Source organism: Danio rerio, chromosome 13 (assembly GCF_052040795.2).
Source record: "Danio rerio strain M-AB ecotype USA chromosome 13, GRCz13ab, whole genome shotgun sequence".
Classification (NCBI taxonomy): Eukaryota; Metazoa; Chordata; class Actinopteri; order Cypriniformes; family Danionidae; genus Danio; species Danio rerio.
In genome coordinates, this window is record NC_141033.1 from 23259046 (window position 1) to 23271642 (window position 12597).

Consider the following 12597-nt stretch of genomic DNA (forward strand, 5'->3'; position numbering starts at 1 on the left):
CCTCCAATACTTTTTCTTGCGCCTTTGATTATACTTGCCTCTGTTACCTAGCAACTTTCTGCATACAAAAACATAGCGTTATTTCAGATGTCTTTCAAAATTCCAAAAACAACATTTTCAACTTTTCAACATGTTCGGGATGATCTAAGGCAGGGGTTCCCAAACTTTTCAGCCTGTGACCCCCAAAAGAACAATGCCTGTGACTCGCGACCCCCAAATTTTCAGAAGGGGTTATAAATACAAATGTTACACACACAACAATAGTCCTATATAAACACGAGCATATTGACAACACTAACACAAGTGCAACAGTCTAACAACCATAGGCTATAATTTATATAGTCATTTATTAATTTATTTAATATTAACCCCACTTAATGAGACAGGTACGCACAATGTTTTCAGCTCAAGTCTATTCTTGGTTTTATTTAGAAGACTGCCAATCAGAGATAGTAGTGGCCTGTCTTTATTTTTAATGTATTTGATTGCTATAGAGGTGTTAGAAAGTTACTTGCAACACGCTACTGCTGTGTTGGTAATCTATACTTTTAAAAATCACAGAGCAACCCCCTGTCATTGTCCAACGACCTACACTTTGGGAGCCACTGATCTAAGGGTAACTCATACCCAATTATAGGCTGTATAACAAAAACATATTTGAAATGGCAACAGACATTGAAAGTTTAATTCTAAAATTGTCACCTTGGAATTATAAGAGTCTATCTGCGTTCTAAATTATTTAAAGATATTGAGCTTCAAAGTTTTTGTATTCCATATCGCAAACAATATGCGTGTAACAGTTCTTTTTCATACATTAACATGACAGAAACCCTAAATGTACTCCAAATGTAAATTATCAAAGTACTCTTATATGCCCCATGAAATAAATTAAGTTTTTACCCTTCAGGGCTTAATATCAAATTTAAAGACTTTAAAAGAAAACAGACAATGAGCAAATGAGTTAAATAAACACTGTAAATGTTTCCCTTACCATATATACACAAATAAAAATATTCAGATTTAATATAAACATTTTTTATGTTTTTTTTTCAACAATGTACAATTGAACACTTCATCTCAATGTCAAAAAAAAAAAAAAAAGCTTCTAAATCATCACATTTACACACTTCTTAATTTTGTGTGGTGCAGCATTATTTAGCCGACTCTGATTCTGTGTGATTTTTGTCTTTCTGGTCTTTCCCTCTGTCAATGGAGCGGTCTGGGGAAATGACACAGAAAGCTGTTTCTGATCCATTAAAAATGCTTATTGGCTAATGCTTATTGGCTAAGAACCGTAAGAACCAAACAAGAGTTTAACTTTGTAGATTAACCGTTTTTGTTTTTAAAATAAAAAGTCTTAATGTAAACAACTTATTAATAAAACATCACAATGAAATAAGTTGTCATTTAATATGAATATGTGAATAACTTTTCACTTTGTTTTGAAAACAAAGTCAGATAGAACCTTATAATTCTAAGGTGACGAAATCTCTATTGAAGCTTCAAATGTAAATATGACATCACATTCAGGTTAGTACAGTCTTTTATGAAAGGTCAGCATGGCTGCTATGGCTATTCTAATAGTTATATAGTTCTGGTAGTTCTAGTGTTAATATTAAAAGAATAGTTTGCTTTAATTTAAACCTTAGGCAATTTAAGATTCTGGTGAGTGACCCAACCTCCCCACCCCAACCCCTTCAAATACAATAATTTGAGATAAAACTGGTCCTTGGTGATTTGTAGAATGCAAGTCAATGGTCATCATCACTGTGAGAGTGGTAAAGAGTGTCAGGCAATAAAACATGAATACCTGTGGCTCCTGATAATTCATTGAGTTCTATGAAGTGAAACGATGGCTGTGACAGAAACAGAAAATTATTTACAACATAATTATCTGTAATCAATTCCTCAGGCAAATGAGGAAGCATGATTCTTTTTTTTAACTGATTATTTCAGTCAGTTTGTTAAATAACTGATTTACTTGTCTGTTAACTGTACACAATTCCATTGGTTTATTAGTCACATATCAGTATTGACTCAATTCTTGGATACTTGTTCATCCTGTTCACTAAATAGAGCTGATATCGAAGAATAGGAACCTGGTGTCACTCTGGACCATGTGCCAGAGATTGTAGTTTTAAAAAAATGTAAGTTTCTAGACAAACTTTATGGTGGCTTGAGAAAGCCCAGTCTGAAAGCTTCAAGTGATTTTAAAGTTAACAAAAATTGTAGTAGTTGCTGAACGGTGGTGCAGTGGGTAGCTCGTTCACCTCACAGCAAGAAGGTTGCTGGTTCGAGCCTCAGCTTGGCCAGTTTGCATGTTCTCCCCATGTTCACGTGAGTTTTCTCCAAGTGCTCCGGTTTCCCCCGCAGTCCAAAGACATGTGATAGGTGAACCGGGTAGGCTAAATAGAGTCCATAGAGTATGTGTGTGAATGTGAGAGTGTATGGATGCTTCCCAGAGATGGGATGCAGCTAGAAGGGCATTCGATGAACATATGTTGGATAAGTTGGCCACTTAATCCGCTGTGGCGACTGCCGATTAATAAAAGAACTAAGCCGGAAAAAAAATAAAAGAATGAATGAAATTGAAGTGGCTTTTAAGAAGTTTGAAACCATTGTAACTACATAAAGGTTAGCATGTTTCTACTATGGATTGGCATGTTTCTTGCTAAGCTGTTGATAAGGGGTTCTGGGTGGTTGCTAAGGTGTTGCTAAGTGGTTGCTAGGGTGTTCTGAGTCGTTTCTAGGTGGTTGCTAAGTAGTTGCTAGGTGTTTGCTAGGGCATTACTAGGTGGTTGCTAAGGTGTTGCTAGGCAGTTGCTAAGGTGTTAGTAGGTGGTTACTAGGGTGTTCTGATAGATTGGTAGGTGGTCGCTATGGTATTTCCTGGTAGTTGTTAAGGCGTTGCTAGGTGGTTGCTAAGGTGTTGCTAGGTGGTTGCTTGGTTTTTTTTGAGTGATTGCTAGGCGGTTGCTAAGGTGTTGCTAGTGGTTTGGTAAGGTGCTCTGAGTGGTTGCTAGGCGGCTGTTAAGGTGTTGCCAGGCGATTGCTAAGGTGTTCCAGGTGGTTGTTAAGATGTTGCTAAGGCGTTGCAAGGCGGTTGCTAAGGACTTTGCTATGTAGTTTCTAAGGTGTTGCTAAGTAGTTGCTAAGGCGTTGCAAGGTAGTTGCTTAGGCATTGCTTGGTGGTTGTTAAATTGTTGCTAGGTGGTTGTTGGGGTGTTCTGAGTGGCTGCTAGGGCGTTGCTAGGTGGTTGCTAAGATGTTTTGAGTTGTGGCTCGCATAAATTAGCATGTTATTAGTATGGTTTTAATATGAATTATCATGTTGCTAGCATATTTCTAGTATAAACTAGCATGTTGTTAGGATGAATTTTGGATGAATAAGCATGTTGCTAATATGGTTATAGTATGAATTAACATGTTGCTAATATGATAAGTATGTGTGCTAGTTTGTTTCTAGTATGAATTGGGATGCTGTAAGTATGTTCAATGTAAAGTCAATTGCAGTTTGGGACAGTTGATAGGGGGGTGTAAGTGGTTGCTAGGGTGAGGCTAATACGTTTAAAGGTTATCAGTGATTGGCAGATTTGTAGTCTTGAGTTAAATGAGCCCAAACTTAAGTCTGTTTGACAGTCTGGCACAAAGTTATGTGGTCACAAAGTTTGGTCCAATGTTAAGTCAATGGGACTTTTGCAAATTTTCTAGGTCAATTTTCGAAAAACCATAACTTGTATCAGTTGGAAAAGATAGCAACTTAATTCAGTTTAGTTTGGAGTTAGTTTGACTATTCTTAAAAAAGTCTAAGAAGAAGAAGAAGAAGAGAAAAACCGCTAAAAAACTTTTTTAAAAATGTTTTCATGTTAAGCAAAAAAGTCACCTGCGTCTTGGTTGGCCTGAGGGGGAGTACATTAGCAACAATTGTAAATTTTGGGTGAACTATCCATTAAAAAAAGCTTAAACCCTTTTTATTTAGATGATTTTACATTCTAAACCTACATGCCAAATAAATGAGAAGTAATGAGTGGTTGCAACCCACATTCTGCTGCTATCTTTGTCTATTTAACGAGTTCTATTTTCTAGCTTGCTTTGTAACCTTATTTATCCTGAATCATTGCACTGCAGTGTATATTCTGCTGAGATAAAAGCCATTAGCAGCCATCTGACCACTTTATGTTCAAAACTTTTAGCAGTTTTAAGTTGAAATTATCATCAAAAATGTTGACGGCTGACATTTTTGCAATGAGGATTGACTTTTATAAAATAACAGTAGTGATTATAAACTCCTAAAGGCCTGGCAGGATATTTGTTAAATGTTGAACTCCAGTTCAAATGCAAATCATTTCCACATTTGCCATTTAGTTACACACCAAGAAGTGCAATATTCTTGAATCGTGGGCCTATTAGTATTTTTTTTCACCCCCCGCTGATACTTGATTTTCTCTGTTTCTGGGGGTAACACATACGCCTCAAAGGAGAACAGCTTAAATCGTTGGCGATAAAAGATGCATGGGATGTTTATAAGAAAACAATAAGCTGTTCATTAGCTATGCTGGAGGCAAATGTTGAAGGAGGAAGCTTTGTCTTCATTACCACAGGTTTAGTTTCTGTCACAGGGATTGGGCGTCGAAATCAGTCATATAGAGGATCATTATAAGCACTGTTTGGAAATAGATCTTTTATTGATTCCACGAAGATAGAGATACTTGTTTATGACATTGAATTTGCAGAGCTCTCAATTAACTAATAGCTGCATTAAGTCTTAATGATGTTTTCTGACGCAGACTAATGCTATTTTTTTGTGTGCATGCTTCACTTTGCACACAAGCAAGTACTTACTCTTTTCTGTGCTCATCATCTTAATCAGTTTAAAACACTAATATCATGCACGCACTGAAAACAACCTATCTGTCATCATTTTCATCTCAATTAATTCGATTTAATTTTCACCCATCTTGAATTAAGGATGTTTAGACTTCTTTTTAATTTGGGAGATTATTTTTCTCCATGTAGCAATTATTACATGTGGTGTTATTGACTTTATTCATTGCTTTTGTTTCTTCCACTTCTCTTTCATGCCTTTTCTTTGGCCTCGCGGTATCTTTGGGCTACTTGAAACCTTTCAATATCTGTGGACAAACAAATATCAAGTTGCTTTGGCTGGTTGCCGTGGTCACTTGATGGTGCTCAGGCTTTTCAGAAGAATACCACATTGTGACTTTAAATAGAGCTGACCGGCATGACAAACGAGGACCATAACCTTCAGCAAACCATTCTTCTGAAATTCAGCCAATCAGAGTTCTGGGATAATGTTTCCCTTAAGCCCACAGCCTCACTGTGAATCTTGCCTATTACTGTTGCAGCTTAAAGCCTATTGATAACCTTGCCCTTACAACTGTGCTGTAGAAATATATTCTTATGATAATATGTATGGAAATTAACAGATATGAAATAAAATAAAATAATATATATATAAACATTTGTTGTGATTGATATTCAGGAATGTTCCACCAAATATTGATTTCTTAACTCTTCTGGGGTTAAAGCATTTGTGTTTTGTGGTCTCTAAATTTAAAGTAACCTTACAATAAATTTATTAATGTTTATTTATTTTTTTATTATTCCAAGAAAAGGTTACATTAGAAATTACATTTAATTACTGGTAATTGCTCTTTTTTTTCTCAAGCTGTATATGCTGTTATAGTTTGTGTAAATATTACAATTAAAAGTAAATGAATGAATGAATGAACAAATAAACATACAAAAAAATAATTCAATCACAAATAAGTTTTATTTATTTTTTGTCTAAAATTTGCAAGCATGAATAAATACATAAATACATACATAAATAAATAAATAAATAAATAAATAAATAAATAAATTTTTCTTGAATAGTTCAGAAGAGTTAATAAATCAATATTTGGTGGAACATTCCTAAATTTCAATCACAACTAATGTTTAATTATTTATTTGTTTCCTAAAATTTATGAAAATAAATAAATAAATACATACATACATACATATAGGGTTGTAACAATATACCGGTATGACGGTCTACCACGATTTGAACGTGCACGATTATCATACCATGAACAATTGCATATCAACGGTTTTAACCCTTAAAGACCGAGACAGCCGCCTGCGGCTAAAAATAAGTATTGCTCTTAAATGTTTAATAACTTTTGATCCGCTGATCCGATTCATACAATTCAAAGATTGGCATAAAGAAGAGAATCTCAGCTTTCCGGTGCTGTATCACATAGAAAGTGTGGAATCAGTGCGGTTACGACATCAAAATTTGACAACGCTGATTTGACAAAGAAACGCTCGTCACTGTCTCTCCGGACAAACCAGACATGATACATTGATGCAATGTCCCTCCTCCATGCCCAGATTGGTTCAAACTCGCTATATCACAACCAATAAGCATAGGTTTCGCTTTTGTTTGTGGACCAAACAATGAGCTTTTTGAACAACACAGAATGAGAGATAGGCATACATTTATGCGTGGCTAAATAAAACGCAAAAAAAAAAGTTTTGCATGAAATAATTCTCATACTAAGTACTTTTGCATGCACAGCAGCACAGAAACATGACAAAACAGTGACACAGCAATGACGAACTGCTGCTCTTGCTGTTTTCAAAAGACGCAAATGAAGGTGCAGCTGTTTGTCTGCATTGCAGACAACCATATCCATATCCAAATCCATATCCACAGACAACCATATCCATGCTGGCACATAAAACCGGATGTTCCATATTGAATCTAGTTTCGTTATATAACTATTTATAGTATAGTAAATATTTATATCTATTTTTTTACTGAGGATTTGCACCATGTTTATTTGGACTTTATTTGGACTTTGACACATTATTTATTATTTTCTTATTTTTTTATTTGTTCATTGTAAGTTGTGTTGTTTATAGTAACTAAAAATATATTATTTGGAAAAAGTCAAATTTGCTTCACTGTTCTATTATTTTGTAACATTTGTAACATACCGTATACCGCGAAACCGTCAAACCGTGGTATTGTTTTAGACGATTATCATACCGTAAAAAATTCATACCGTTACAACCCTACATACATACATACATACATACATACATACATAAATAAATGTTTCTTTAAGAGTTCAGAAAAGTTAATACATCTTGGTTAAACATTTTTGAATTTTAATCACAACAAATCTTTATTTTTTGTCTAAAATTTCAAGCATAAATAAATAAGTAAATAAATAAATAAATAAATAAATAAAATAGCGCATGCAAAAAAACGTAAACATGCCTGTTGCCATTTGTTAAGTTTGCTGTAAAAATTATTCACGCCATAAATAGTTTATGAAATTAACTTAATTTCATGAAATTAGCATAAAATAAGACCAGTTACACAATTACAGTAGCAACGTTTTTCTTTAATGACTAGGGGTGTCACGATTTAGATTTTTAATCGAAATCGATCGAAATTTATGCTCAATTTCGATTATCGAATCAAATAATCGAATCGTCGATGCTGCCCTGCCCCATGTCACCCGTCCCCGTTGCAAATCCGCTCGCGAAAAGTACACACTCAGGCCCTGTTTACACTGTCTTTGTTTTTAAATGGCATTTTAGAACGACAACGATTTGACATCCACAGTGGCGTGTAGCATTTCTGAGCAGCCCTCCTTCCTCTCTACCTCTGAAAATGCACATCACGTGACCACACAGACACAGAAGCACACACAGCAGGTCCAGGCAATCAGAGGACTGCTTCAATCTTTCTCTCACTTGTACTCAGTCATTTTAGCGAACACCTCAGATACTGTTGGCTTGTTCCTGTTGGCTGTGCGTCTTTTTTACCGACGCCATTATAACGACACAGATCACTGCCTATTCACGAGTCCCGCAGAAAAAAGTCATTGACAGGTGGTAATTATGTGTGTATCTTGCCTTTATTCATTTACTGTATGATTTGTTTATGGGTAAAACAATGACCATGCAGGTCAGGTAGTTTAAACGGTAGGCTACAAATAATTAATTGGTCATTAATTAATTAATTATTCATTATCGAAAATGTAATGGAATCGTGCCTTTAGAATCGAAAATGTAATCGAATCGAGGATTTGGAGGATCGTGACACCCTTATTAATGACGCATAGTATAACTCCTCTGCATATCCATTTCAGTCATTTGCTGTTCAATCATTTGATGTTTGTGTGTGTGTTTGTGGCTGCTCTGCATTGTCCCCACTCAGCGCTACCTAAGGGATAAAAGAGTGCATGACACTCTCTGAGTCTGTTATGAGATATTGATTCACGTGTGATTGTCTGCAAGACTTGTGCCACTCAGCACTTTGACAGGGATCGGTTTTAGTGTCATAGGTCTGATTGCTCACACAGCTTTGCCCTGTTTCTGCTCGTTTTCAGGAGCCACCGAGCTCTGTTCAATGTGAATCAGTGGATATAATTTTATGTTATTTAAATTTCATCCACGAGTGTGGTAGATGCTAATTGGCAAGGTTTTGTTTTGTGGAGCAACTACATTATTGTGGATACATCAGATCTGAAGTTTTATTATCAACCACTTTTCAACCACACATTTTTCAAATGTGCTAACCTATTTTTACAAAATGCTTGAATTATTTTGTTGTTTATGTGTGAAACATAAGCATCATAACAAGAGAATGGATAATACAGTTTCTACATATTCTTCTGGCCAAATCGTGTAGGCAGTGAAAAATTTCACCACTCACTGGTATGTCCAGATCAATCTAAAAATTGCTATTCCATTGATTAAAAGATGCATTTGCCCTCATGTTTTGGCATATAGCAGCACTTTTCTGTCATCTTTGCTGGAATGAAAACTATGAAAGTAACATAACCATAAATATCTGAAGATAAAATCTTCATCACTTGGTAAAATGGGTCACTTTTTTTCCAAATATATCTACATTTTCAAGGTTCACACTGCAATGGGAAAATAGAATTTTCAAATTTTCACACTTGGAAGATTTTCAAAAAGCACAATTTTCTCAAAGAGGGATCATGGAAGAGAACTAAAAAATGTATACGGATTAATGTAGACATACGTTTTGTCGGATGCTGACATTAAGTAAAACTGAGTTAGTTTTCTGACATCTTTGCAGGAATATGCTTAATGTCAACCTTATTGAAATGGCCAATCAAATTAAAGTAGGCAGGGCTATGATTCACAGAAGTGCAAATTACAAATACCAGTTCAGCTTTTGCTATTGGCAGACACTTTTATCCAAAGCCACTTGCATTGCATTGAAGGTGAACTTTTGATCAAGAATGTCATTGCAAATCCCAATACTAAAAATAAACAAAACAAAAGAACAAAATTAAGACTAAAGACAGGTAATGCAATACTATGAAGATGTAATGTAAAACAACTGACAGTGATATCCAGTGATGTGACCTTTCTCCTCAGATTTTGCTGTTTTAGTTTAACTCTGTTTTTATTGATGCATATCAGTCAGAGCCACAGCACCAGATACAAAGAATCAGAAGGCAACAAACTGCTCCAATCAAGCAGCAGAACACAACCAGCCTGCATTTTCTTTCTCTCTTAATTAAGCAATAAAATAACATATTCTTGCATCAAGAACAATATAAAAGAAAACAAACCCAAAACAAATGAAAAATATAATAAAAAGATAATAATAAATAATAAAAAGAAGAAGTAGAAGAAGAAGTAGAAGAAGAAGATAGATAAAATAACATTATAGATTACAGTAACACAAATTAGGCCATACAACAAAACAGAGTAATATATCAATACAAATATGCAAATACAGCAGTGCAAAAATATATATAAATAGTTTATATGTTCATATTTTTAAAATTATTTTTAAAATGTTAGAGGAATGGTTTGCCAAATAGTGTCAATTTTCTGTATTACTGCAAACTGTATACCTAATCTATTCTATTTGCATAGATTGCATCAGATCATGCATCCAGTGCAAATAACTAGGTAAAGAAGGAATTCAATCTTATAAGCCTTTAAGCTATAATTAAACAGAAGGCGAGTGTGTTTGACTGTGTAGATGACAAGGTAACATTTGCAGGGTTAAGCCAGAGCAATGCTTCTAGGGGGCATGGGTCAATATCTAAAAGAAAACATTCAGAAATTGATTTAAAAGATTTGGCTGTTTTGACTAAAAGTATGGCATCAGTTAATTGAATCGGCTAAAAGATAGATTTGTGAGGGGTGTACTCATATATGCTGAGTACTGTATATTGTTTACATGGTCATAATATCTCAAGTAATACAGCAAGCATCTAGTTTGGGCTAGCTTTTGCAGCTGGACATTGCTTTACAATTGCCTTGATGGGGAAACCTTAGCCAGAGGGGCAGTGTCTTGTCTATCCAGGTGTGAATTATTCATGATCATTGTCACTCCCGCATAAAGCTGAGATGGCCCAAAACTGACTTTATGAAATGTAAATCATTGTAATGTTTTTTTTTTTTTTTTGAATGAGAGAACAAAATAATTTTTACATAATTGTGAAGTAAACATTCTAGCCAACAGGACTTGCAACTCAAGTCTTGTTCAGGCCAATTCAGTGTTTTTTTTTTTTTTTTTTACTTTATTTCAGCTTTATTTTTTCTCCAAAATCTACTTCTTCAAAATGCCTAATATATTTTTTTCTAAAAACATAAGCCTGTACATCCATATTTCCTACATATTATTGTAGCACAGTTTGTTCTAAAAAAAAAAAAAAAAACATGTAATAAGTACTGTGTACTAAAATACTTTGTGATAGGAAGCTGAAATAAGCACAAATGTGAGGGCATTTCAAAACATCCAAAAATTACCTCAGACCCCTGAGGGTTAATAAGACAATATGCGTCTTTATAAACAACTTTGACATATTCATTGCAAATAGAAAAATTGTGACTTGATAGAAACCTATTTTCCTTCCACCATATGGTCTCTTCGCACAAGGTTTTTCACAACACTGAAAATAATTGCATAGCAGGATATCTATGGGTACAATGTATCTTTCATGACTAAATATGCATCAACATTTACAGTGCCTCTATTTTAACAGTCTTCAAAATGCTTAGCTTTCATAGGGCAAAAATGATGTCTACTATGTTTGTGTGTGTGGAAAAAAATAGCATATTTGAATGTATCCGGATTAACATAGTCATCGCCTTGTTTTCTTGCCAGCTCTATTTTGAGTCCTGTCAATTCCTTTTTTCCTCCGTTGTCTTTTTTCGATGAAGCGGTGATATCATCATTCTATTTGTACTACCTCAACGCCTGTTGTACAAGATTTGTTCTCCCACTCTTGTCCAACAGATGTAGTTTGACTAAATCTGTCAAAAGTACAGATTTAGATTTTCCCACTCTTGGTTGACTATACAAGAATAAAGACTGTGAGATTCCGAGCTGTCTGAATGGAGTAGCTGCAGTACTCTGAGTCTTTCTCGCAACCCTGAGGGAACGATCCTACAGCCATGACATGATCCCTTACGCCTGAACTCATTTAGGCTGCTTAGAGTGCTCGCCTTTTTGCTTACCCTCTCTCTTTCACTTTATCCCTCCTCCGAAAATGTTGGTTGGTGGCTAATGTGCTTCACGTGCTCTCCATTTAGGTCTTGCTCCCACGCTTTTCTCTCTCGCCTTCTACTTTCTCCTTTCGAGATTATCGAGGCAGATCTGTCACAGGGGATGCTGCACCTCAGGACATGGCTTCACACACCGTGACAGCATCCAGCCAACATACTCTCTGCTCCGATGGCAGATTTAAGGGGACGTATCATGAAAATCTGACTCTTTCTGTGTTTAAGTGCAACTGCATTATCAGATCTACCATCTCAGAATAGGTAAAAAAGACATTTGTAAACCAGTGAACATAAGAGACTCCTGACATCCAAGCAAGTGAGGGCGTTGGGTTTTGTTGTTTCTGTAAGAATAGCAAGTAAAGGCTCTGCCCTCTTTTGGAAAGCAGCAGTTCATTTGCAGTGAAAGGTGCTGTATGTAAGTTTTTTTTTTACTTTTTTTTTTTTTTTAAGAAACCTTACTCACTCCTGTCCTCAATCTGGCAACCTGCGCTTGCGTTTGTTTTTATCAAGGAGTGTAATACCTAGTTCAACCACTGGGTGTCAAACCTAAATACTGCACTTTTAAAGTGACACACCCACAGACCCATTTGAGTGCTTTTGTTCACTAAATAGGGCAAAACTGACAAGCTGTACAAATTATGTGTGTATTTTGTACTGTAACTTCACAGTCACAATCTGGGATTGAAACCAGATATTTTTTATGTCTTATGAAAAGGGGCATAATGTGTCCCCATTAAAGAAGAGTCAGAAACTCCCCACCTCAAACACATGAAAATTTTGACGTTGCTCTGAGGTTGATGAATAGTGGAACTAGGGCAAGTGTTTTGCACAGCTGTGTGGTCAGCGCTCCCGTGGCGAATGTCTGAATGTGTAAGGATGCGGACCGTTAGAGGCCATATGCGTGGCCTTCCTGCTCTGAGCTGGCTGGCATCTGCAAGGGTGAACACGTCAGCTCTCCCGTTTCAACCACCTGTCAAACTGCACTGATGCTTTTCCACTGAGCCTCTGCATCACGCC

At 35.7% G+C, this 12597-nt stretch overlaps 1 protein-coding gene and 1 long non-coding RNA gene across 6 annotated transcripts in view; one reads left to right on the forward strand and one right to left on the reverse strand.

Moving 5' to 3' along the window:
* nrg3a (neuregulin 3a) overlaps positions 1-12597 on the forward strand; it is a 600385-nt gene that overhangs the window by 25269 nt on the left and 562519 nt on the right. The gene's annotated exons all lie outside the window — the stretch shown is intronic.
* LOC141377172 (uncharacterized) lies at positions 5540-9652 on the reverse strand. Its single transcript, XR_015505512.1, has 3 exons — positions 9213-9652; positions 7074-8696; positions 5540-5889 (listed from the first exon to the last, which is right to left on the reverse strand). It is a non-coding gene; the product is annotated as an uncharacterized LOC141377172 (long non-coding RNA).